Source organism: Cavia porcellus, unplaced genomic scaffold (genome assembly GCF_034190915.1).
Source record: "Cavia porcellus strain 051 isolate PalLab524CR breed Dunkin Hartley unplaced genomic scaffold, mCavPor4.1 scaffold_1, whole genome shotgun sequence".
NCBI lineage: Eukaryota > Metazoa > Chordata > Mammalia > Rodentia > Caviidae > Cavia > Cavia porcellus.
The window spans coordinates 96,992,037-97,019,936 of NW_026947484.1; the positions used below are offsets into that span (position 1 = coordinate 96,992,037).

Here is a 27,900-nt window from a genome sequence, read left to right on the forward strand (position 1 = left end):
TTTTTTTTTTTTTTACAGGGTTTTGCTGTGCAGTTTAGGCTGTCCTTGAACCCACTTTTTAGTCCATTCTGGCCTTGAACTCATCATGGGTATGGTCTTGTCTCAGCTTCTTGACTGCTGGGATTACAGGTCTGAGCCACCATACCTGGCACAGCTTGCTTTTTGGCACAGGTATTCATTGTTAGTGGTAATGCTCAGTACTGTCTTAGCAAGGGCACAAATAGCTTAGCTTCACTAAACTATTTCTTCAACTGCTAATTCTTAGGAAGCAGAGTGGGTTGGGGGTGCAGCGGTTGTTGGCTGGTAGCTGTGGTGCTGTCAGAGGAAGTGGTGAGGCACAGGCTGTCCAAGCTGTTTGCCACAACGCAGGTCAAAAAGTAGATCATTCAGAATCTAAATTATCCTTGGGGGTGGTGTTCTTCACCAAAAACTTGGTGTTAAATAAAATACATAACTTAGCAATATGCCATAAAAATGAAAATAGAGCACTATAAAATTCTACCTATAATGTAAACTGTTCAAAAATTGTGGTCCAAGCTCTTTGAAATGCTCATCAACTAACATGCACATTTATTAAACAAAGTTTAATGTATATTACAATAATTTGATGCTACACTGACATCACAAAATTGTACCTAAAATGAGTTCATTTGCTTCATTAAATAGTAAACATTAAGTAGGCAATTATTTTATTTGCATTGGCCTTAGAACGTAAGACCAACATTTGTGACAATCTGAATTGCTCAGATATTTTAATAAAGCTCTTCACATCTTTGGGCAGTTTAGTTTCCTCCAAATAAATTTTCCTGTATCAAAAGAAGTCATTAATATGACTCCCTAGGCCTTTAAGCACCCTCAAAGTGCTGCAATTTGTCTACTTGAGTTTATTCAGTTAAATCATAGCAATAACATAAAAAAATACACAGATTCCCATTGTCTTAAACAGTGTGCTAGGGACCTGACACATATCATTTTGTTTGATTTTTAATAGCAACTCCATGACACAAGTCACTATTTTAGAAGTTAGGAAACCCTAAAAATTTAGAGAAATTTAATAATTTGCCCTTCCAAGGTTGTATCAGTGAGGAAGGCAGAATTTGAATCCATGTACTTAACCACTGAACTGAGAGGCTTCCCTCTCAAGGACCTGCTTAAGGAGACTTGACCTAGAATAAATAGTTGCTTCAAGAGAGGATCTGGTATATTGATTTAAATCAGTCATCTGCTCCAAAGTTGAAAAGCTGAACTACTGTATTCTATGTATTGAGTACAGGCATGTCATATTCAGTGTAGTTCTCTACTGTATGCACTGTACGTATTAGAAAGCTTTTCCAAGACAGTACTTTGCTCTAGGACAAAACTGAGAACAATTGCTTGGAATATATCTAACTCCAAAAAAACAACATTAACTAATATGTGTGGTGGCATCAGGAAACAGCACTCTTTAACAGAAGTTCCCGAACAATGTTTTGCCACATTTGAAAAATAGTTGTAGTCTAAGTGGAATGGCCAGAGAGTTTAGAAAAAGTTCTTCCTGGTCTGTCTTCACACGAGTGTCCACGGGATTAGAGAAACACAGCCCTTCAATCTAAGTGTAAGTTGCACAGCTGCCTTCAGGATTTTCTCTCCCACACTGCTTTGTCCCTCCCAGTGAGCATCTGTTTGGATACAAGGGGCGTGTACACCAGCCAGAGCACGCAGGCCAACTTTAAGTAGCAAGACAATGCTAAAGCACTGTGGAGTAGAGCCAGGAGAGAAACATGGCCTCCCTTTACGTAAGGCAATACACACTTCATAGGACTTGATTAAAACTTTACTGTCTGTAAAGTGCTTTATACACTGACCAGCATATAAACACAAAATGACCAGTAATTATTATTACTTTTTCCTCAAAATATTTTCTTTAGCCTCTCAACAATCCTGAAAGTCAGTTTTTCATAGGCTCCATGGTTAAGAGGACTTGAAGAAATGTGATCTAAAAATTCAAACACATTTCTTTTCTCCCCAACCAAGGGAGAAACCTTGGTTTTGAAATACCCAGGTTGCATGTATCACTTAACCAGATGATTGCTAAATTTACATTCTACTTTTATGCATTAGGAAACATTTTAAAAAATTATGTGTATATACATTTACATAATGTGCAGATGTACACTTAAGTGCATATGCATGAATATACCTTCTACAGCATTTTGCTTGTCTCCTCTCTGTTTGACTTTCTCTAACATCTGTGTGGTATGTCCTGTACTACCATATTTTGTGATTAAAAGAAAGCAAAACTCTAAAAGCAACCCGGCTTGGTTAAAAGCCTTGCAGTTGACTGGGAATAGAGCCGGGTTTTCTGATCACCTCACAGGTTTTCATCCTTTCTACTGCCTGATGACTGTGGAAGTGAAATCCACTAGAATTTGGCTGTTGAAGAAGTTCCAGCTGAAAGGGAATCCAAAGAGACAAGCGTTTGAAAGCAGCATGGCTAAAATCTACTTAAAAGTTAAAATCCCGTTGAACAATTTCTCCTTAATTGACAATAGAATGTCACTGGCTGTCTAGCTGCTTTGCAAACAGCGGGGATGCTAGAAAGTGCTCTCAGGGGATGCCTCCGCGGGAGCAGTGATTGCTTTGGCTGGATTGAGCTGTAGCAGTTTTCTGGCGGTGAAGAGCCTGTAGTTAGACAATTGGAGGTGGTAATCATTTTCTAATAACTACCTCAGGCTTTTGGCACCTGATTCCCTGGCACTGTCTAGGGAAACTACTTCATGTTACTTGTCAGGTCAATCTGGTTGTCTAATTTTGCTGGGAAATCTCTTACTAAGGTCAAATCACTCACAGTCTGAGCCCAGTGTGTATAAGCCAATCGCAAAGTGAGGTTTAAAGATGTAACTCTGTTTCCACATCTTTTCTGTCTGTGGTTCAGCGGTGCTAGAAATCAGGATGTGGTGCTGGGTTAATGACGCCAGGAAACACTTGGATGCACACGCTGCCTTCTTGGCTTTCTTGAACCTCACATGGACTGGCTCCATCCTGTTTCAGGGTTCATAGCACTGTATTTTCCTCTCCGCTTCCTGTGCAGGCTTTCCTCTGGTTTGCGGGCTGTCCACTTCATTTTCTTCCTTTGAGGGGCGCGCTGATCTGAGTGTAAAAAAAGACTTTCTGTGGCTTCTGCTACCTATTTAGTATACAATCTCGGTCTCAAGGTTTCTTTCCTTATGATTTAAACTTGAAGTAACTGTTTTCCAATACATCTGTAACATTCTTTTTCAACTCACCCAACTAAGCAGAGTTAGGCTCTTTTTCCAAAACTGAAATTTGTAATAATTTTATTCCTATAGATTTATGTTTGTAAGACATGTATAAGTCTGTTAGACTTGTTGTTTCTTTGAAGACTACAAGCTCCAGATAATGTGGTACTGTGTAGGCCTTTGGGAAAGGGCTTGCTTAAAATACCTGAAACTCTGCTTGAATTTCCTCTGAAAGTAGTTACATACAATAACTTTTTTTTTGTACCAGGGATGAACTCACAACCTTGAGCTTTGCTGACAAGTGCTTATACTGTTATGCCAAGTCCCTGGCCCCCATACAATGAATGACTCTTAAAACTAATTCTCTGACTTTGCAGTTAGTAGCCTCCTACTCAGACTCTGGAGAACTCATAAATTGTGGGAATTAGTTCCTCATACAGTGCATACAAGGGCTACATCTTTAGTGGTGATGATCCTATGGCACACGTGCTGGTGTCTACTGAAAACCAAGGTTCGCCACTGCTGAGTGAGTAAAGCTGCTTAAGAAGACCCTGAATTTCAGGGAAGTCTAGGAATATTTTATAGATCCATAAAATACTTCTTTTATATCAGTTACCAAAGTGAAGTTTTTCTCTCCCTGGATTATATTATATGCACACTGAAACATGCAGGGGATTTTATTTTCAGCCTGCCTCTAACCATATATGTTTTTCATTTAGTTAAATAAGTCAGCATTATACATTTAAAGGAGGCCACATCAGCAGCGGCTGGCAAGTTCTTAATGACTTAGTTAAGGTCCTATAAACATTCTTTGACATTTCACAAACCACAGCTCTCACAAAATCTACCTTGGTCTGGTGTTAAATGAATGGTATCTATGGTTATCACATTGTGGCCAGATAAAATATTTTTGACTTTCCTATAAGCTTCATTGAAAAACTTCTTAACCTTTCCAGTTTAAAATTGCAAGTTTAATTGATTCTCTCAACTGAGAAATAAACTTATAATCATTTTATTACTTTTCCAAGTGCTCTTGAAGTTATTAGGTTTACCTGGGCATTTTCTTAGGGGTCAAACTATGCCTGATTCTGTATCTGCAGGGCTCTAAGCTCTGATAGTCCTCAAAGCACAGCACGCAATTTATGAAAGATGAATGCTTGAACGGGAAGATAGAAACAGGGTTGCACTTTAGCAGAATTAACTTTATTTTAAGAATAACTTTAAAAAGCAACAGTGGTAATATATTGTAAAGGGAGATAGGTGACGAACATACTTAACACTTCTCAAGAATAAACTCAGCTTCTAGCACTTGGTGCGGGGTTTTGATTGCAAAAGCACTCAGAAATGCCCATGACTGAGTATACATATATCTTTAAGACAAGCTGATGCCCAGACTGCTCTTGTGGACATCAGTATTCCCACAGAGCACTTTGCATGAAGCAAAGCAAGGTCTTGTCTTTTCATCACATCTCCTAGAACTTGGCTGACTTCCTGGTTTGTCCCAGGACATTAGTCAGCCCGGAAAGCCTGCATTTCTTTGTTTAGTCCAGAAAAGTGAATGCAGCCATTCTTCCATCCCCTTTATTGGCAAATCCTTTGTTAACCTGAATTTCTGCAACACCAAAATGAAGTGACTAGTCTTTTAGAAGGATTCTGTCCTCGCAGGTTCTTAAATGAGCAGCTACATCTGTAGACTGCAGAACCATATGTTGTCTTTTTTTTTTTTTTTTGGAGACAAGGTCTTGTTATGTAGTTCCGGCTGGTTTTGAACTTGTTATGTATCCCAGTCTGGCCTTATTTGTGGCAATCAATCCTTCTGCCTCAGCCTCTGGGTGCTGGATTCACAGATGCATACTGCCATGCTCAGTCGAGATTTATGTTTCTGATTTTCCATCAGCTATGAAAAAATGATTGGTTTTGGATGACAATTGTAGCAATAAGCCATGAATTTTAACTTTTTTTGTCATAAGGACCAGTTGTTTTTATATTATGTCGTACACTGCAATTTGGTAAAAACTCCTTTTGACCCTGAGCCTACGTAAATTCCATTTGCCCTATAAAATTTTGACCTGGAGTATGTTTTATCATTGTAACCTAGTTTTCAGTCACCTCTTTTTCTCTTTCTCCAAATCTTATCCAGAACTACCTCCTAGACAATGATTACCATCCTTCTCAGTGCAAGGGAATGTGTGTGCTCATGTTTGCTGCAAGCACATCCAAGAATTTCCCTATTAGTTTGATTTCTAGTGAAATATACTAATACCTTATAGACTGTTATTTTTTAAGTTAACCATCTAAAGGAAACAAGGATTTTTACTTCATACTGTACATACCTAATAGAAGAGGAGTGATGAGGTCTTAATTATTTTTCCTGTTGCTTAGACAAAAGTCCCTGACCTTGAAATTAAAGGTGGTAAGATTTACTTGGCTCATAGTCTGTAGAAGTTTCAGTCTGTAGTTAGCTGGCACCAATGCAGGGTGACACTGCAGGAAGACACTGCAAAATAGCAAAAAAAGCAAAGCAGCAAGCAACAAGTAACCAGAAGTGACCCTCTTTTTGTCCCTTATATCTTATCTAGACTACCCAGCCTAAGGGTGGGGAGCACTCACACCCAGGGAGGAGTAGTTTTAATCCCAGCATCTCACCATGAATCAATCCTAGTATCATGTCCTTGACCCCAGCAGCACACACCCTGGATCCAGCCACCTCAGTGAAGCCCCACCTATGACTACATGAGGCTTGGGGGGACATCTAGATATAAGCTGTAACAGTGGATTTAAAGAAGAAGCACAGATTTGGAATCAAGAAGCCCTAGATTTGAGACTCCCTAACTGTGTGACCTAGGATGTTAGTTAACTCCTTTAGGGATTGGTTCCTAACATCTACAAAAGAAATAGTAATGATAACATTAGCTAATTGTTTATTGTGCATTGACTATATGACAGGGAAATGTATATGCATGGTCTCCTTTAATGTGCATAACAATTTTATGACATAGTCCTATTATAATTTTATTTTTATAGAACAAACTAGATTTAAGGCGAGATTGCACAACTTCTCCAATGTCACATAGCTGCTGTGTGATGGGGATGGAATGTAAACTCACTAGTTTTGATGTTAGAGTGCACACTCTTAGTCACTGTGGTATTTGTCTGGAAATCTAGAACACACAAGGCACACAGGAGGTAGTCAGTAAGTGGTCCCTACTACCAAATTGGATTCCAAAAATGAACAGTAAGCTTTGCTTTAAGGCTACAAACAATGTCTTCAAACTTGTCACAACTAGCAACTGCATCTAATAAAAGCCCACTTTGTTCTAGGCATTTCTTCTTATAGTAACTAAGTGAATCATTATTAAAGTCAGTTACTTGTAGGTTTATTTTTCTGGTGAGGAAATAAAGGCTCAGAAAGCCTAAAAGTTTGCTGAGGGCTGTGCCAATAGCAAGTGATGGAGCTGAGTGTCAGATCCACGTCTGTCCTACATGTAAGCCCATTTCCTTCTACTTTGATGGCTTTTATGATTAAACTCACATTTCTAGGACTTTTCTATTTTTTTAATTTGTTGACACTTATTTTTGTTAAGGTATAGTTGGCAAGTAAAATTGTATACAGTTATAATGCCCAATGTGAGATATAGAATGTGTATAATATGCATATATGTATAAATACATTATATTTATATTAAAACAAGCTGATTAACATATCTGTCACTTCATAATATTTTTTCAGGAAGTGAAAACATTTATAACACATTCTTACCAATTTTCACAAATTCTGCTACCTAACTTCTAAGCAAGGCTTAGAATAGGGCAGTCTTAGTAGTTTTATAGTTTAAAGCTTAGGAAATCACAAAAGTTGTTTCATGGGGTTTTTATAATCTGCTATTTTCATACCTGAGATCTGGGGGAAAGATTTGTTTAAATAGTTTTTAAAATAATGATTAGTTCAGTATTTATCCAACGCCTGTTCCTGAAAATTTACCCACATTATCATAGTCTTTCCCCTCCCTGCCCTTAAAGTCTTTTAAAAGGATGGCTTTTGACCAGTTTGTTTCCTGGGAATGAACACTCTTACTAAACGTGCCAGGAAAATAGGTAAAAATTCCTAGGCTTGGGTGCAGATGGTTCATGTGGTAGCAAAAAGAAATTTAAAGTGATAAAAGAGATTCTTTTCTGAAAATAATTTTTAGCCTCAAAAGTTATATTTTTATATTTGATTCTATGAAAAGCCTTATGAGCATCTATGGTATTACTTAGATGCATTATGAAGTTTTGGGGCCTGTATATTTGGTATACAGGAAATCTAAAGAAAGAATACACACAGTTACAGTACAAAGCAGAATGAAATATGATACACAGTGGACTGTCAGATATTATGGAGAAAAAACTTATTTTGTTATAGAAGTCACAAAATACGTTGCAACATTGATGCTTTTTCCCTGCATTTTGAAGGATAGATAGAATTTTCATAGATGAGAAAATACTTTAAAGAGAAAGAAAAAGAATAAAACAAAGTGGTGAGAAAGCAGAAGGGAGCATTCAGAGCAGAGGCTCGGCAGTAAAGGAGGGTTGAGTTAGATGGTAGATAGGGAGCTACAGGGACAGAGTTGACTGATCGCTCATTTTCCCCCCTGTGGTAGTGGAGATTGAACTTGGGGTCTTCACATTGAGCTATGCTCCCACCTTTTTTATTTTTTGAGACAGGGTTTCACCGAGTTTATTGAATCATCCAGGCTGGGCTTGCACCTGGATTCTTCTGCCTCCCGCCCCAGGATGCTGGGATTACAGCCATGCCCCACCATGCTGGGCTCTTCTTTCCTCCTTGAACATCACTTTACTCCAGAGTCACCACTCCTTCCTGGTTCTTTGCAGATATTTCCAGAAACAGTTTCTGAGTCTGTTTTTTCCCCTGGATGCTGTTTCTTCACCTCAAGCCTGGATACTGAATGACATCAGCAAAAGTCCTCCCCCCCACCCCAAGCTTTTCTCAATTTTTTTTTTTTTTTAGCTCTCTCTTCTGTTTACATCCTTTCTAATATTATGCATCCCTGTGACCTCCAAACTTTGAATAACTTTCTCAGGATTCATGTTCTAAATTGCAGACTGCAAATCAAAGTGATTACTCAGCTTCTTCACTTTGCTGTTTCAGTTTCTATGTTTGAATTAAAACTCTTGATTCCTTGCTTCTCCTCTCTCTCTTTCTTCTATCCCTCCTTCCCTTCTGAATTAATGGCTCACCTTCTGTCTTCGCTGCTTAGATTCCCCAAACTAGGAGTTATTCTAGGTTTAGTTGCTTCTCTCACCTTTGCTGTAAAGTATTTTTGGCACCAAATAAACTTTAAAGTATTTTGAGTTCACCCTACACATGTGACTGCTCTTTTCATTATAAGGCGGTGGTATTTTTCTTCAGATACACCACAATTACTTTGGTAAAAACATTAAGAGATTAATTTTACAAAGATAGTCTTTTGATTCCTTTCTAGAAATTAACTTGTAAGTTGTTTAGTTTGCATGTGTGTTAGAGTAGTTTCTCCCATCTTCCAAGGGGTCTTCTCATTCTCTGGCCTTGTAGAGCCAGAGGCAATAAATCGGATACACAAGTATGTGTCTTTATGTATCTGTTACATAGTGAAAGTAGAAATAATGATAATTATTACCTAAAGCCAATGCTTTTAATGAAAATTAACTTAAAATCCTAAGCCACCAAGTATGGATACATGCAACTTATAATTAAGTCTTTGTGACTGGCCGTACTCAGGAGGATAAAAACACAATAGACCTAAAAAGATAACATAGTGTCCAAAATAAATCCTATTTATGTCATTTTTCCATAGGCTTTATGGTCTATGCTTGTATAAGTCTTGTACAAATTTCAGGTAACTTAATTTTTGAGGGGTGTTGACAAATTTTCATTCATTTATTTTACCATTCATATTCATTTCTTCTCAGTACCCCTAATGAGCAGCTTCACTGACATCAGAAGTATAAAGAGAAAAGCCAGACCAAAGTATAAACTCTGTAAGAGAACAAATGAAACACTCAGAAACATTTCCAGGACACCACCTTGTGCATTCTTGAGTCTTCCTTCTGAATTTGAGAGTAAAGGTGCCACATAAGCCCAAATATAAACAGGAACAGGTTTAATCAGTCAGGATGAACCAGGTTATGCTGTTGTAATGAGCAATCTAAGAATCTTAGTGATTTAAAAAACAAAAGACACTTCTCACTAATGGCTCATGTGTGTCTCAAGGGACTCACTCTGTGGAATTACTTAAAACTCAAGCTACTAGAACAACCATCTTTTGGTCATTATACCATAAGTTTAAAGGACAAAAGTCTTTTAAGAGTCTTGTTTTATAATTTATATCTGGTCTGGAAGTGAATACATCCCTTTTCCTACAACAGACTGGTCAGGACTAGACACAGGGCCCCGCCAGACTAGGGCTGGAGGAGAACTAAAACATTTGGCAAACAGCATCATATTGGGCATAGGCTCTTCCTACAATTCCTTCCCAGGTCTCCCAGTTTTGGAACTCAGGGAGCAACAACTCAGATATCTAAAGACATCTTTTGTATCTGTCTGGCGAGTGTGAGGTGGTGAGTTCAAGTCTCTGTACCAAAAGCAAAACAAAATAAACAATAACAATGGCATCTTTTTCTTTATTAGCCGAAAGAAAGAACAACAAATAAATCAGTTTTTTTTTGCATTTGATACTTTACATCTGAAAATCACCATTGTGTTTATAAGCAAGCGAGGCCTGAGTCCCATACGTGAAAAAGTAAAGATCTCTAAAAAATTATATAGTCTGGTTAAATATGGTGATGCATACTTGGAATCTCAGCTCTCAGGCGGATTAGGACAGCAGTATTCTAAGTGATAACTCGGTGGGGGCAACTTAGTGACTTAGCAACATCCTGTCTCTCTTTACAGGAAAAAAGCTGGAGATGTAGGGTAGTGTAAAGTTCCTTGGTTCAATCCCCAACACGCCACAAGAAAAAAAGAATATATTATCAAGTCTGTTGGCCACAAACTTGAGGTATTCAGTGATACATATCTGGAAGTATGTTTAAAATGCACTATCAGCCCTATTAGCCACAAAGACTCATCTGTTAATATCATCTAACTTTTAGGGCATAAGGAGCACTTCTGTGTTTAAAAGGGTACTCCATTTGGAAATAAAAATTAAGAATTATATAATGACTATCTTGTATTGTATATAGAATTCAGTTATGTTTATCTCTTTCAGTCCTCACAAGGTGTGATTATTCCTGTGATTATTTTCACTCTGTATATGTCCATTTTCTCTGTTAACAAGTAGCACCTATTTTATTGTTGTTGGGGAGATAGAATTTACTTATATGTGTAAAATATTTGGTCTTGTGGTGACATTTAGTGGGTGCTTGAAAGTATTTGTTATTATTGTCTTCACCATTGTAATCCTGTATGACACCCTAATCATTTAAAGCTCTACAAAGAATTGCTGAATTAAGTATAAATGATTTCTTTACTAGAGAGTGAATTTCACAAGGGTTCTCTGGAGTTTCTAGACACTTGCCAGGGATGTTATGAGTGAAGTAGGCCCAGGAAAGGATCTCTTCAGTGGACTCTCATATTTATATACCTTTTATTTTTCTCAATTTTAGATCTAGTTCAGCCACCACTATTACCATCCTCAGATAATAAAAATACACTGGACCCGTATTAGCACAGTGAGTAAAAAAATTTTCTTTGTTCATTTGTGTAATCATTGATTGTGATGCATCTACTTGATTTGAGTAAGAACAGCCTAACAGATGAGTAAACTCTGGGTGTGTCTGAGGATGACTGACATGTAAGTAGGGGAAGACCCACCCCAGATTTGGGTGGCACCAACCAGTGGGCTTGCAGCTACCAACCAGTGGGCTTGCAGCTTGGGATAGACTGAAAAGGAAAAGAGGAAGAAAGTGTCCTCCTGTTTTGGAAGGACTCCAGTCTTTGCCATTGCCTCTGGATATGGATCTTCAGCTTCTTTAGCCTTTCAAAATGGACTCTTCAACTTTCCAGTGCAGACTCTGCAGGCTTCTGCTGCAGATTTGTACTGGTGACTCCATAGCGAGCTTCTAGACCTTTGATATCAACTGCTCCTGGATCTTCTGGCTTCCCAGCACTCAGATGGATTGGACTCTTTAGCCTCTGGTCCCACAGATGGCTTTTATGACTCTTCCACATTTGATGCTGTAATTCTACCTAATGTATATCTTTGTATAACTATGCATACAATTTAATTGTTCTTTTTTTTTTTTTTTTACTCTAGTGAATCCTAGTACAAGCTGACAAAAAGAAGTTTTCAAAAGGATCCTTGGTAGTGAAATGAAAGACTCCCTTCTGCAAAAACAGATGTCTTTACTGCATGTAGATCACTAATCCCCAAACGTTTTGAGCACAGCTTCCCTTGGAGGATTAGTTTGTGGCTTATGTGAAGTAAATTTTAGTAGGGCATCATGTCTGAGTCTGGCTCTGCTGTGGTGCCCATTTTCTCTTTCTTTAGAGCTGGGGCTATGGGGCTGTCTCTTGTGATTCAACAGCCCTTAGTTCTACTAGGTGAGGAAGATACATCCTTATGTGACTCTAAGCACCCTTTCCTTGGTTTGAGGGTCATCCTGCAATTGAAATAGTCTCCTTTGAGCTTCTTGGGTACATTTTGGGCTAGAAAATCTCCCCTACATGAAGAGACATTCTCTAATTTCAAGCTTAGGTTTTGGAAGCAGACAGGAGTCTGACTTGGCTCTGTCAGCTACCAGTTGTGTGAATTGTGCAATTTCTTGGCCTCTCTCAGGTTTGGTTTCCTTATTTTTAACAATATTGTGGTTCATTATTTGAACAGGGAAAAGGAATTGGACTTGGGAGGATTAAGAGATAATACTGGTAAATACTGTTGATGACTGGGTAAGGCAGAGGGAGGGGGCACAGATGACTACCAGCTTTCTATCGCAAGCACCTGGGTGGTGATACCTTTTACTGAGGGGGAGATAAGAGAAGTGATTTGCCTTTGTGTGTGTGTGTGTGTGTGTGTGTGTGTGTAAAAGAGAGAAGCAGAGATAAAAATAAATTTTGGACATGTGGTTTTGAGATATTTTGAAGAATGTGGAAATGTCATACTGATATATTTGTACATATATATAGAGAGAGCAATGGAGAGAGAGAGGGAGGTATTGTTTTGGGAAATGCAGATAGACCACATGAAAGGGTCTTGAGGACACCAGAGGAAAGGAAACTGATCAAAAAATGGAATATTTAAAGTTAGTATTTTGGGGTGGAGCAATTCTTGGTGATGAAAAACTTCAGAATGTATCCCTGACACTGTGGGGTGATATAAATTGAATAAAAGTGGGATTTGTTATTGGGTGTTTAGGTGAAGAAGCAGAAGGTTGAGGGTGCTGAGTGGGCTGCACGTACATTTTCTAGAATGGTGCAGAGTTGGCTGTGAGGGAAAAGAGGACTATTATGTCAGGAAGGATGTGGCCAGAAAGTCAATAGGTGTATTTATGTATTTATCTATTTATTTGGTACCAGAAATCAAACTCATAATCTTGTGCTTGCCAGGCAGGTGCTTATGCCACTGAGCTTATCCCCAGCCCAGTCAGTAGGTTTAGAAACACAGATTATACATGGTGGTATAGGCAGATCACATGAGAAACAACATAAAAGTATAGTGGCTTTAAAGTGGCATTGAGGAGTCCATATATCATCACCCTTACCTTAATTCTACATGGTACACCATGCAGCATCGTATGGGGGAGAAGCTACTGATCTCATAGGGGTTTTTCCTCTTATATAAAGGAATAAGATATATAAGTCTATAGTGTAATAGTTTAAAGGACAAGAAACCAAAGAGAAGAAAGAACATGAGGGACTAAAAACAAGAGAGATTAATTGATTTTCTTTTGCCGAATAAAGATAGTAGGATTGAAAACTGTACATGGAAGAGTTGACCTCAGATATTCCAAAGAAAGAGTCATTTGGTGACAAAGATGTCTAAGGGTCTGAGTTGGGATCCTGCTCTGTGATGTGTGGGTGGGCTTGTTGTGTGAGCACTGGGGCCATGAGGCATCTAAATGTGGGTTTCTTATGGGTGCATAGTGGAAGAGTCGGACCTGTTCTCCTTGGGTGGTCCCATGACGTCCTGAGTGACCATACAAAGGAATCCATTCATTTAATATCTCATTTCTAGCCTTACAATAAACCTGGGAAGTGGACACAATACTAAATAGAAAATAACTATTTTTCTTCCATCCGTGAAATTGTGAAGATTCAACACAATCATTTGAGGGAAAGTAACAACTCTAATGCTAACTCTTACTCCTATACAAATCTTTGACGTATTTCTCTTTGTGTTTGCCATTGCATCTTTAACACATTCTGTACAGTGATTAAGGGCTTCCTTTTCACACAGTCAGTGTTGGCATCTGGGCAGATTTTCCTTTATGACTTAGTCTTGATGCGGACTGGCACCTTTCCATGGGCTTCAAGCACCTCCCTCAGCTTCCAACGCCAGAAGTATCTCCTGTCTTTCTGTTACAAAGTTCAGACTCCCATCCAGGCCACCCACCAGGTTTCTCTCCCAGTTCTTAGGATGCATCCAGCTGCTGACTTGTTTGTAGAAATGAGCTGACAGCCTGTGCCTCAAGAGGTATGCCAGCATGGTCTCGTTTTTCCAGCTTCCCTGGATGAGTCAGCAGGAAGGAATCCACTGGAGTCTAAGAATTGCAGTCTTTTAGAGTTTCTTCAAGAGAGGCAGATAGGATTTTAATAAAAAAGAAGGATTACTTTATTAATACTCCTTTACAATTCAACTGAGAATCTGCTTGAGCTTTTAGATGTTATATTTTCTTGGAAGGGGAGAGGAAGCTGCTGAGATGGAATAAAAATAACTTTGACCATTTTTTTTTTTTTATTGGCAGTGATTTTTTTTTCCTTTCATGGCTTGGGCCATGCAGGTTGTTCCTTGGAAACCACATCACTCAGTGTGATTGGACATACACTATTGTTCAGTTCAGTACAGCTATTAATACATGTGCACATTATTCTCAATAAAATGTGATTCAGTCTGGGAGAAAACAACCTGTGCTATATGTTCTTGCTCACATGTTTTATGCCACTTTGTGGTGGATCCTCCTTCTACTCAGAATATGTTTGTCCTTCCTAACTATTCTGAGCATAAAGTTCTTCTTTTTGGCTTCAAGTGGGAACTCTGCCCAAGGAGCATACCTTGGATTCAGACATGTTTTGAACCATCATTGATTTTCTTTGAGGCTCTAACTGCTTCCCTAAAAGGCTGATTATCTCCACTGTCTTCTTCGCTACTAGCTCATACTGACATTTTTCTAGCTGTTGGCTTTTATTCCTTTGGATAATCCTCAAGTTGCTTTACATATCCAGAATTGGCCACACTAGCTTTGTTAAAATTCTCATTCCATTTACATCTTCTCCCTCTGTAATGCTATTTTTCTGCCTTTTTGAGAATTTCCCAAACCCTGTGCCTATCTTTTATCATCTCACACCAAACTCCATGGGGCATCCTTTTACAAGAATATCGATTTAGGAGGAAAGGATTTTCAGATAGCTTCCTTCTCTAATGCCAACTCTTATTAGTAAATCCCAAATTGCCAAAAATAGACATCATAAAATTCATGTTCTTTTTCTTTTTGGTCTATCACAGATCTTCAAATATGAGTGTTATTTGTGGAATTGCAAGACTCTGATATCCAGATGGAGAGTTACATGGTTTTTCTTACCATTAGAACACAGAGCTGGAAGAGATTTACTTTTGTTCAGGGGACTGGACTCAGTCATTGTCATCTCAGCCTCAGTGCTGCTGCCAAGATTGTTGGAGTCACATGGAAAGGGGGCTGTCAAATAAATGAAACTTTGTAAAATGTGAACAAGAATGAGTCATTTAAGCAACTTCTCAATTTTCCTTTCCCAACTCAGTACCAAAATGTGTTCTTGTTATCACAGAGTGCTGATTTAAAGGGAAAAGAAAAATATTGAATGTGTGCGCACACACACGCACACACGTGCACACACACACACACACACACACACACACAGCTATGTGTCTGAGAAGGATGTGGAGAGCTAAGACACAAAGGCAGAGCAAATCATCTTTCACAGCATGCAGCCTGCAGCGGTTATCATAATGCTGACCACAGAGCAGGTGTCTGTCAGTACTTGGTCGAACTCTGTTTTGGAAGAATATAATTATGCATAAAGACCCCAAAATGTCTTCATGCATTTTAAGGACTGGGGTCCACATTCAACTGTAAAGCACAAATCTGAAAGCAGAATATATGTTATGGCTCAGGTAAAGAAGGGGGAGGGATCATTAAAATTGGCAAAATTGTTCAAAATCTGCTTTTTTCAAGTTTCTCTTTCATTTACTTTTTCCTGTTTCAGGAATCCACATATTCTCCTATTTTTTCAAACTTTTTTGATTCAAGTAAGATAGCCATTCCTTGTTGATCATCATAATCTAATGCCTGATACACAAGGGAAGCTTAATATATTTTTAAATGTTAATTTCATTCTTACACTTTCACTGATTTCCAGATAGCTCACATTTTTTTAATTGTAAAGGAAAAGCTTAAGGAAAACTTCTCTTTATTCTCCCAAAGTTTAATTAGACTGCTTGATGCTCCCACTTTCTTATTCACAGCTATGAACAAAATAGAAAGGGTGCGAGGCCTCATGAAGAGCTTCACAGTCAACCAGAGAAGTTAAAGACTGAGCAAGTAATTTTCAGTGTGATAAAGAAAAATCAGGAGTCAAGGGGGTACACCTAATCCAAGAGATCATGGGAGGTACTCCTGGGGAGCTATGAATGGAAAGAAATACAAAATTTGACCAGGAAGCTGGGGTATCAGAAAGGCAGTGGGAGAAGGGTATCACATACAAGGGGGGCCGTATGTACGAAGCCTAAGTTTGAGAGCAGCCATGTAAAGACACTATTCTTGGAGATCTGTGTTGGATTGTTCTCCACCTGCATAACGTATGATCTTTAAGTGTTTTTGCAATGCTAATACCATCAGTATGAGGGATCATATTCAGGGTACATGATAACATGATTTCTGAATCTGTTTTTTTCTAAGTCATGAGCAATGAATTAAATATCATTAAGCTTGAAAAGTATATTAATCAGTTTTTTTGTTAATATGAAAAAATATCTGTGGTTCAGTAACTTGAAAAAATAGAGATTTATTCTGGTTCATGCTTCTCAATGTCCAAGATTATGGGGCTACCTCTAGAGATGGCCTTTGGATGACAGACAGTACTAACATACTACAGTATATCACATGGTAAAAGACAGAGTGGACATGTGTGTGTATATCCTTCTCTCTCTCTCCCTTTTCTCATAAAGCCACTAGGATTCAATCACAAGGACTCCACCCTGATTATTGTCTCTAATGTTAATCATCTCCAAAATCCTCATCTTTAAATATCATAGGTGAATTAAGTTTTCCCTTTCATAATACCTCATAATGGAAATTAAAGTTCAACACATGAACCCTTGAGGATGTATTCAAACTATATCCAAATCACATCAGACAATATCTTCCACTAAATTCATTAATCTTAAACAAGATTATTTAAATTGGCGGCCAACTTATTAAATAAGCTCTACTAAATAGTAGCCTCATCCGAGTCAGTACAGTATTGGATAGATCAGTTATAGTCATACCAAGGATGCATGCTTTGGGGATTCTTTCTTGCTTGCAACTGGATATGTCTTCAGAGGCTCATTTACATGCTCCTGTAAGCAAAGCAAAGATAATGGCTTGCTTCTTTTCATTGCATGCTACTTTTCCTTCTCTAGGCCTTTTTAGGCTCCTCTTTTAATATTTCTCTTCCTTGAATAAAAAATAATGGAGTGAGGGACAGATGGTGTACACAGAATTGTAGACCCACTTCAGCTCCTGTTCTGTAGCCCTCTAATGTTTTCACTGTATACTCCTTTAATATAGTAATCAGTGGCAAACCCATGCTAATAAAAGAATAGTAGGAATATTATGACTCTACACTGAATTTATGAAACAAAGACTCTTTTTATCAAATTAACCACCATGGGTGACAATTATTAATTAGTTACACAATCAACAATTCTGCTAAAAAAATTCCAGTAATCTTATCAAGAAATGTTAGTGCAATGACCATATATGATCATGTAAGTTTTGGGAAGCACATAGGTGCTTCAGATTTAGTGATAACAGATTCTCACCCATTTTATAAAAACCAAATAAACACTCTTGTCTGAACAATAGCTAGAAAGTAAGGACAAGATCAGCTCTAGTTTGTTAAAATGGAAGAATATAAATCCACTTGTTATTACCAAGTAGTTGGAGTAGGCTATGGGAGAGAGATCTATTATTTGCAATCATGTTTTAGGTGAGAGGGAGAGTCAGTAGGTTCCAGGTAGGAGAAACTAGGTTTCATTGATTATGCGACTAATTCTTTTGCAGTAGTTGATGGGATGACTGCCATTTCTGACCCTGAATCTGACTTTGGGGACACAAAGACGACATAGTTCCTGCCATTCAATGCCTACAGTCTTTGAGAGAAGACATGTAAAAAAGAAATACTATGTGATACTGTTGGTCCAGTTGAGAGACGTAAGAAGGTCTAAGAACGATGCAGTAGTCAGTTTCACTAGAGAGAAAGGCAGTAATCAGGGAAGAGTTTCCAGGGAAAGTGATGTTTGGGTCAGTCAATAAGCATTTTCCAAGGATGTAAGGAAGGGTAAGGGAATCTGAAGCAAAGACAAGATAATACATGATGGCTCAATACCCAAAGGAAATTACAGTCAGGCAGAGCTGAAGTACTGGCTGCAAGACAGAATTCAAGCCACGGCAGTTATGCATAACAAATGTCTGGTGCTCAGAAATCAGTGCTAAGCTTCTTCAAAAACAGTTCGTGTATTCTTCTTAGCTAAGATAGACACTAAAAGGAGCACACACAATTAATTATTGCATATATAAGTGACCTAGGAGATAAGTTTGTCCAGTAGAGTGGGTTTTGCTTGACTCAGAGGAACTGAATTTGGGAAGATGTAGACCTAGAGAAGCTGACAGTTAGCTGTGACATGTGGGCCTTGAAACCAAAGCCAATACAGAGGAACGGAGTAGACAGAAGGAAGATTAGGTCCTGGTGGCATGATTCAAGCCACTGGATCATGCTATACCTGAACCATGTCTCTTTCTAGACTCTAGTTGTAAGAGATAAGTTAGTTGGACTTTTTTGTTGATCAATTTCAATGTAACATATATGTTTGGCCTTTCATTTCACGGTTTAGAAGGGTAATTCTAGTAAAATGACTGGTATCGCATAACTAGCTCAAATTTGAGACGAGAAGTTGGGTGTGGTGACACACAACTATAATCCTAGTTACTTGGGGAACTAAAATGGGAGGACTGGGAGTTTGAGACCAGTCTGGAAAGCATAGCAACGTGCATGCTGGGGGACAGGAGGGAAGAAAGAGAGAGGGGGATTAGAACCTGTTTCATGACTCAGAGGCCAAGGTTAAAAGTATTGAGGAGTTTTAAAGCATCTGAATGAGCCAGCCTAAATATATAAGTACCCGGCAATCTATTTTGTATTAGTCACATATTTGTCAATGTGTTTAGATAATGAGTGGCATCTCCAAGCTACAATGTGAAAGAACATTGAATCGAGAGTCTGGCATTTTGAGTTCATGGCATTGTTTCTCTGGAACTTAGTCTGTTCATCAGATGTGGGTGTCCATACATCTTCAACAATTTCAATGGTTCTAAACAAAGGAACACTCAATTTTCAGTTAGTCACTGTAGATTTTGTACACGACTACATAACGTTTTCAAAGGAAAAATTTCCTTTGAATATCATTTTTGATATTATTGGCTTCAGCTCTACAAATATTTACTGAAGCCCAATTCTGGACTGGGTGTTAAAATATGAATAATTATTTATACTCGGTGCTGCTTACTTGCCTTTATATTCTTCAATGCAGTTTGATATTGTTTGGTAATACATTAATACATTTTATTCCACCAAGCAAAAGCAGTGCTAAGTAGGGATTTGGGCTGTCACTCTGCATCAGTGTGAGAGACAGTACTATAAGCAGCCAGTAGTCAGGAGAAAGGATGAGGCACAGTCGTAAGCAGTGCAGATGTTCTAGTAACCAAATATGCGCACAAAAGCACATTTTGCCTAAATAGGACTCGTTTTGGATTGTTAGTCTTCAAAAGACCTACAACATCACTGTTCATTCACAGTGGTTGCCTCTGAGAATAAAAACTCCTAATAATTTTTGTGTGACATTATAAGCATTTAATTATTTCATATTTTTCTGTTTTTATTCTTTATTAGTACATTTGCAATGCATGTTTACATTGCTTGTGGAAAGTTGGCTCATGTACATCCCATGCCTTAATTTTTATTCTTTTCTCCTTTCTTCCATCTCTTGTCCCCATTTGGACAAAATCTATCCCTTACTTTCTATTATCTTTTATTTTGTTTCTTATATTTCTCATAGAAAAGTTTTCAAAAATTTTTAAATGTAGCAGTTAATTTGATTCAACCAAGTAATTCTCTAGATTGTCTACAGTGCAGCTCTGGTGTTCATTTTGTGGCCTGCTTACTTTGAAGTGGTTTGGCTGCTAGAAAATGACCTGGCACTTTACAGCCTCACTTGATAGATTTAGGAGGGGCAAAGATGCTATCTCTGCCATTTATGAGAGCCAGATTCCATTTCCTTTGTAATCACTTTATTTAAATTTAGCTCTTTGAATCTTGATTTTGTTATCAGTAAAATGGGAATAATGTGCTCTCTCTTCGAGGATTGTCCTGCTGGTGATTATTTATAGCACAGCTCACATAAATGTTATTAGACAATGTATTCTCTGTTAAGTTTCCTTTGGACCATGTTCAAGTGATGTGTTAAGTTCTAAAGTAGCAAAACGGTAGAAGCGTATGATAATCCAATTTGTAAGATTCATGTACAGCATGCAGACACTTCACGGTTTTATAAATTTTCATTGACTAGTGAAATAAGTGGTAGGATTTGTCCCTGATTAAGCACTCTATTGCTTTGGTAAGATTACTTAATATCTCTAAACTTGCACTTGACCATGTTAAATTGGAAGAAACATTCTTAAGTCATCTCATAGGAATTGAAAAGAGAGAATACTAAAATCTTTATGAGAACAGAAAATATGAATGTGAAAATTTATGCTTTAAACAATTGACATTGAAAGTTAATATTATTACACACCATTCTATTTTTGTATAGTACAAATTTTTCTACATATATATTGCTTCCTATATCTTATTGAAGCTTTTAAAAATTAATTTCTGCAGCACTAATAATGCCTTTATCTTTTATAAAGGAACTTAGGCAATATTTGATATTTCAATCAAACAAGTAAAAAGAAGTAGTTACGCTATTGAAAATAACTAGTTTCAGTAAGTTTTCCTACTAAGAAAATAATCACTTCCTTATAATGAGCTGTTAATTGTTGGGGCAATATTTTCACTATTCAAAAAACTGTCTGAGCATGTGTGAAACCAATACTTAAACTCTGCAAAATATTTCTAAGAATATGTGTATAACTGGTCTGAGAAAGTATGCAAAAAGTACTGAAACCCTCTAGCATTTTCACATTAAGTCATGTGTATTTAATATACACCACCTCAAAGAGGAACGTTACCACTCAGTGCTATGCAGTGAGGGAAGAACAAAGGGATTTCTAAGAATATATGGGTGTAATTTTCTGTTAACTGAAGGTGATTGACAATTCGTGGAAATATACCTCCAAAATAAACTGCTTGCAACACCCTATTTTATTTTGTACGAGGAAAACTTGTTGACTCATTTAACTGCCAGAAACTCACTTTTATCCACCCTAACTGCCCAAATCCCTAAATTTTAGGCAAAAATCTATACTTATTTTGTGTTCTCTGTCTCTGTCTCTGTCTCTCTTTCTCTCTCTCTCTCTCTCTCTCTCTCTCTCTCTCTCTCTCTCTCTCTCTCTCTCTCTCTGTTAACCCCATGTTCCTTTGGCTATTTTTACCATTTCTTGTTGAGAGTTGGTTGAAATATGATCATGTAAGTAAAAAGACAATGCAGTCTAGATCTAAACTCATTGTATGCACCAAAGTGATTTTAATATTTGAAGTGTTAGAATTTTAAGATTATGTAAAGGAAAGAATTTTGTTTCATTTTATGTACATGGAGAGTGAGCAGATATATTGCACAAATCGTGAAAAGAAAACGACTTAGAAAAAAAAAAAGCCAAATTGTATTTCGTTTAGCTGCAAAACTTGGTTTGGGGGTGGTGTGAAATTTTCCCTAAATCAAGCTTTTTGATGAAGGGGCTTGGGAGTGCAGAGAAGCATCTGGGCTTTGGAGCATTTGGAGATGCATCTGGGCTTTCTGGGTTGCATAACACACTACAAGGGAATTTCAGCCATCATATGTTAATTCTTTTGGCTTCCTGGGTTAAATCTGGATCCGTACTAACAGTCTCAGAATGCTGCTCATGTGGTTGCTTCTGTTGAGACCGAAAGCTGGAGATACAGTGGGAGGGGAATCAGCTGGTTGTAACCATTCTGCTTATTTGGGACATCACTGGGTGTGACCAGAGTAGAAAAAAAAATACTCATCAGCTGGAATTTAGAGAGCTTTCCTATAAGAAGGAATTCTTCAGAGGACTTGAAAGGAGCCAGTCAGAAATGACAAGTTCCAAGGTTATTTCTTAAAGCCATAATCTCAAGTTGTGAACTTTTGGGTCTGATTTGGTAGGGTGCAGGTAGGAAAAAGTAGCCTAACTGTAGCTTCATTTCTGTCACAGGTTTGCAAGTGCATGGAGCTGTTCCCCCTGCAAAGGAAGGATGGAGCAAGATCCCCATGCCCTCTGTGACAAGCTCCACCCGTGCACGAACAACCATAGGAAGGAACAACACCTAGTGGAGTACTCTCCACCTGAAATAAGGGAACAAGAATGAGAAGGAATATCTCTTCTACTGAACATAATCCAGAAATGCCTCAACTTCACTGTCTGCGAATGTCTACACACAGAGAACCCATGCATCTCCAAGAAGAGGGCTCTGCTTAGGCCTTTGCAGTGCTGAGAGGGGAGAGGGCAGGGAACAGTGGTGAACTTGCTCTCTTAGGCAGTATGAGCCTTTCTTTTCTAATGTCAGCCATGTGTGATCAAAAAGCCAAGTTCTGGCACTCTCAGATTCCATAGATTTGACTTTCTTTTTTGAACATGACAACAACAACAACAACAAAACTCTAATATGCTCTCAGTGTAGCGCAGAATGAGGCTAATATAAATATAATGTGAGCTGCATATATAATTTGAAATTTTTGACAACCATCTTACAAAAGTAAAAGATTAAAATTCATGTATATTTCAAATATATAGCCTGCTTACATGTATGTAGTAAAATGGTTCCTACACTGAAACAAACATCCATCATTTCACATAGATACCTATTTTTTTTTTCTTGTTAGCAAGAATGGCTATAATTCGTTCATTCAGCAAAAATCCTGGATACGGTAAACAGCTATAGCTCTATGGTATATATTGGGTCTTTAGACTTATTCGGCTCACAATGAATCTTCAAATAGCAAATTTCTGGGTTTTGAATAGTCCTCAAGGATCTTAATCTATGACTTTTAAATGCTTGTCTGTAGACCAATTTTTTTCCATGTGCCACTCTTCCCTATATTTAAGCTTTTTCCCACTAAACCCCTTTATTAGAGGGTTTAACTACTCCAAGTCCTTCAGTAACCTCCCCTGCCCCCCTGAGATTTCAGTTTTACTGTCATGGCCCCTTTCTATTCAACATGTTCTTGTTTCCCTTTGTCCTTCTTAAATGTGGTGTTTTGAACTGATTGTGTTTCACATTTGATATGAGTGTAGGATTGAGCGGGGAAGTTTTCTACAACTGTACCATGCTTTTGTTAATGCAGATTCTAGCTTCTATGTTTGCTTGCTTTCAACTTTAAAAAAAAAAATTTAGTAGCCACAGTCACTTGACTCATATCAAACGGATCAGTAACTGAAATGCTTATTTTGTCTCTTCCTGTGTATGCTTGATTAACTTTAGTTTGTACCTTCTGAAATGCCTATCATTTTTAAAAAAGAGAAAGAAAGAAACAAGGAAAAGAAAAGCTGATCGTGAGTCCATATTTTTTGAGGTGATTAGGCCTTTGCTTATCATAGCCAATATCCAAAGTCCTATTAAATTGATTTTGAGAAGGGGGAGTAAAGATACTTAAAGAATTTTAGCATACTGTGTCTTAAACTTTAGCAAACAGCAGCTCCACTGAATATTATGCTAAAAGACAAAAATAATGAAACACTAATTCCAAGGAAGGGTCCAAGAGTTTACATTTCTAACAAGTTCTTGTGGATTTTTTTTATCTTTGTATTGGCAATTAAACCCAGGACCTTTGCACTGAGTTACATTCCTAAATTTATCATCATCATCATCATCATCATCATCATAATTATTGTTATTTTGAGACAGGTTCTTGCTAAATCACTGTTCCCCAGGCTTGGTTTGAAGTTGTGATCTTGCCTGATTCTCCTAGGGTGCTGAGACTATGGGTATTTGTGGTTTATATTTTGTGTGACAAATTCTCATGCTACCCCAAAAGATTTCTTATAATTGTTTTTATCACTGTTCCTTTGAACGTTCATTTTCTTACTCTGTAAACCTGTCTGCGGTCCTTCAAAATCTCAGAGAGGGGTTTACTGGGACAGAGTTCTGAGCCATGTGTCCTTAAAGAAAGGCACTGTGCAAATCTTTAGGGTTTCTCAAGTCTTGCATAATAAAGAATGGTAATTAATAGTGCTAGTTTTCACCGAGTTTGTTTGCATTCCTTGAGAGACCAAGAAAAAGCTACAATGTGGAAGCCTAATAGGGAGACAGAGATTGCTACTACCAAGCACCTGACTAGCTCTGAAAAATACTTTTCTAATTGGACTTATATCAGATTTCATTTTCATTTTCTTTAGTTCTGATTTGTTCATTTAGTCAGTATTCAAAAAAGAAAACCACACAATGTTCATATGATAGAGCATCCATTTAGGGGAGGGAGGTGGAAAGAGGGTAGGGGTGTTTCTGCTTCAGCTGGGAAAGCAGTGTGTGAAGAGTGTGGGGCTCACCACAGCGCTGTCTTTCAAGTGCAGAACCAGAATGAGGGAAGCAGTGTGTGTCTGCTTTTACAGAACAAAAAATCACTCTGGATTTTCTTACTCTTCTCTTGATTTCTCTTTGTAATACTTTTTAGTTATCAATCTACAGGTATATACATATTTAAAAATATTAACAAATATGAGATATACATAGATTAAATAAAAATTATGCAGATATACTAGTCTAGCATTGGCTCAACAAAATACATTGCACCTATATTAATTTGACACGATCTGAAGTGCACTTCCAAGTGAACAATTTTCTTTTGATTTCTTTACCACCCTAAGTCTACATTCCTCTGAGGTGCCCCCCATTAAAGCTTTTTAAAAAATTCATCTAACCTTCGATAACATCGTTTGTCACATTTCTCCAGAAAATCGTACAGTTGTCAGAGTATCTTTGCAGTCATTCAGATACCTCTCACCTAATGCCTTTGATGTGGTTTCTGCACAGTCATACAGAGCTACATTGCTTTATGGAAATGAGTTTGACTGAATCGGCCCGTTCACCAAAGCAGAGCTGAGAGAAAGTGGGAAGGACCATGGACCCCACACATGCATTTCGGGGTGTGTCGTGTGTCAATAGCATCTCACAGATGGTGCTGAATGAAGAGCCACTGAAGTCGTGAAACATTAGGGAATCCCAGTTTGGCTGGCACTGTGCCATCAGATGCAATCAGCCCTGTTTATCGGTGCAGGTGCAAGAAGTGGGTTTTCTCCAAACTGTTGGTAATGCTGCCGGAAACAGACTTTTCCCTCCCTGGCTCTCTAGAGTAACATGGCTGCCAAAGTATTTTGGAACAGAAAATAAAAATGTTCTGACTACTGGAAGACAGCAATAGGGCCCTTTGATATTTCCCGTGTTCAATGTGATCAAGCTGGCATCCATTTCCTTCTTAGGCCAGGATTCTAAGGTACAGTTGGCTGGTGCCCACCTGTGACCTGACTATTTCTGTTGAGGATACACCATTGTGGGAGGCCATCCTATTAGGATTGGAAGTCCTGAAAGGACAGCAATTTACAGATGAGTTCTTGTGGATCTCATCAGGGAGGAGAAGGGGACAGAACACAACAGGCGATATCTAACAATTGAAACCAGCCCTTGCCTGTGTGGTCCTGTTTCACATCATTCTATGGAAATGGACTGCTGGGAGGAAGTCTGGATTTCTGACAGTTTATAGAGCCAAAAACTTGTTAGAGTTTATTTTTAAAGAAGTGAGGAAAATGACAAATCTCTGAAAACTTTGAGAAAGTTACTTAATGGGTCTGATGACCACAGGCCTCCAGCCTACTGGGTCATGGGATCTCAACTTCATGACAGAGAATGTGAGGGTGGGATAACCCAGACTCAGAAACAATTGCACAATGTGCTGTGACTTTTCAGGAAGCTAATTCTCTTTATTTTTAAGAAAAAAATGTTTTGGATTGAGAATTAACTATGTTCATTTAAAAATATTCTAAAATGTCAGTCAACAGAACAAAGAATATGAGCTCTGTTCCCACCACCTAAAATCAATCTCACTTTTTTTTTAGTTTTTTCTATGCTTCAAATAAAAATGGAGCTATATCTGTATTATAGTCCATTTAGCATTAAGACACTGACTCTAGTTAGTTGACAGCTGTATGCATTGTTCCTCGGCAGAGAAGGAACCAAGCCAGACTATATATCCCATTTGGCTAACCTGCGTACTTTGGGCAGCTTAAGATATGAACAATGGAAAAACATCACCACAGACAGGTATAACATCAGAGGTGTCTCATGATAGTGGTCATTAGGAGAAAGACAACTGAGTTAAAAGGCCTAAACACAGGGTTTTCTTACCTAAGGGAAGTCTGGTAGGAGGGAGAAGACATGACACATAGGAATTATATTATTGTACTGGTGGAGTAATAACAAATACTATGTTAGTAATATTGTAGTGTGCTGAACCCTGTACTAAGAGGGTTTGTGCATATGTTACCACACCTAAATTTCATTTAACAAGTTCTCACTTTCTTGATGATAAAATTTAGTCTTATAGAGATGAGGTAAACTTAAATACATTTGTAGATCTGATAATTAATAAAGCAGGACTTTGGATTTGCTCCTTTTTCTCTGAAAGTTGAGCTCAGGTAATTGGATCTGGCAGCATTTTGAAGACTAGCTGAATGGGATGGAGAGTGGAGGAGAGTAGATGTAGGGCGTGTACCTGCACTGTGATTTCAGTACAAGAGAGGTAGAAGGTCTGAGGTCTGGGTCCTGCAGTGAGGTGGAGGGATGAGCACAGTGTCGCAGGAAGGCATCCTACCTGTGTAGGGTGTGGGAAGGCATGCTATGGCAGTGGCTCCAAAATATCAATATGTATCCAGTGGTGATGGAGGTTTTCTTTAGTTTTTTAATGCAAATTTTCATGGTACGCTGTGGACCTTGAGTCAGAATTTCTGGGGTAAAGTTTGGCGTCTTTGCAAGGATTTTAGATAATGCTGAAGTTCTGCTGCATTCAAGAACCACAGCTCTATCAGCCTTGATTTAGGTAATTACAGTAGAACATGAGCATGAGAGGTCATCTTAGGATGGCAGTCAGCTTTCTGAATTTGTGACTGCGTGAAAGTGGGTCCCTCTACTAAGCTAGGAAGTCACCATAGGCATGGAAGACAAGGTGTTGAGTTCAACTTGGATGTGCTAAGGAAGGACTGATCTTCTGGGCCATAGAAGAATCTAAAGCTTAGAGTAGAGATTGAAACCGCAGGTCTAGATATAAAGGACACAGGTGTCTGAGAAGTAGTTGTTCTGTATTTTACGTAGAATTTCCAACTATCTAAACTCTTCGGTATCGTCTCCATTATTACAAAATTGTTCAACATTTTAAATAATTCCTTTTATGGTCCTTAAGTCTATAGATTTTCTTTCTTTCTTTTTTGTTGTGTTGGGGATAAAACCCAAGGCCTGGCCCATGCTAGGCAAGCACTTGTCACTGAGCTAAATCCTTAGTCACAAATATATTGCTTTTGAAAATTATAATCTTTTTATGCTTTCCTACAAGTCATGTGCTTTTATAAATACTTATTTGTGCTATCTCATTGATTCAAACCAGCAACTTGTTAAGGTCAAATCTTATTATCTCTGTATTTTAAATGAAGAGATTTAGGGAGACTATGTAACTCATTCAATAAAGAATCAAACATTTGAACCATGGTTTGGATTTCAGTCTATATCTGACACCAGGCTAAGAACTTTTGGGATACGTTCCTAAGTCAAATTTTACATTACCTTTGTAAACAGCAGTACAGTTCAGTTTGAGTAAATTTTTCAGGATAGCTCTGGACTATGTTTAAATGTAGGAAAATCCATTTTGAAAATGAGTTCAATGATTTTTGAGAAATGAGTTGCTTATTAAATAACAAATTATATTTAGTAAACTATTTCCTGTGTACTTCCCCTGGGTCTGCATGATTAGGC

At 38.0% G+C, this 27,900-nt stretch overlaps 1 long non-coding RNA gene across 1 annotated transcript; it reads left to right on the top strand.

The window, feature by feature from the left end:
• Window positions 1-27,636, top strand: LOC106025562 (uncharacterized). The gene is made up of 3 exons (XR_002788975.2): window positions 1-171; window positions 10,884-10,949; window positions 22,101-27,636. It is a non-coding gene; the product is annotated as an uncharacterized LOC106025562 (long non-coding RNA).
• Window positions 27,637-27,900: the final 264 nt, after the last annotated feature.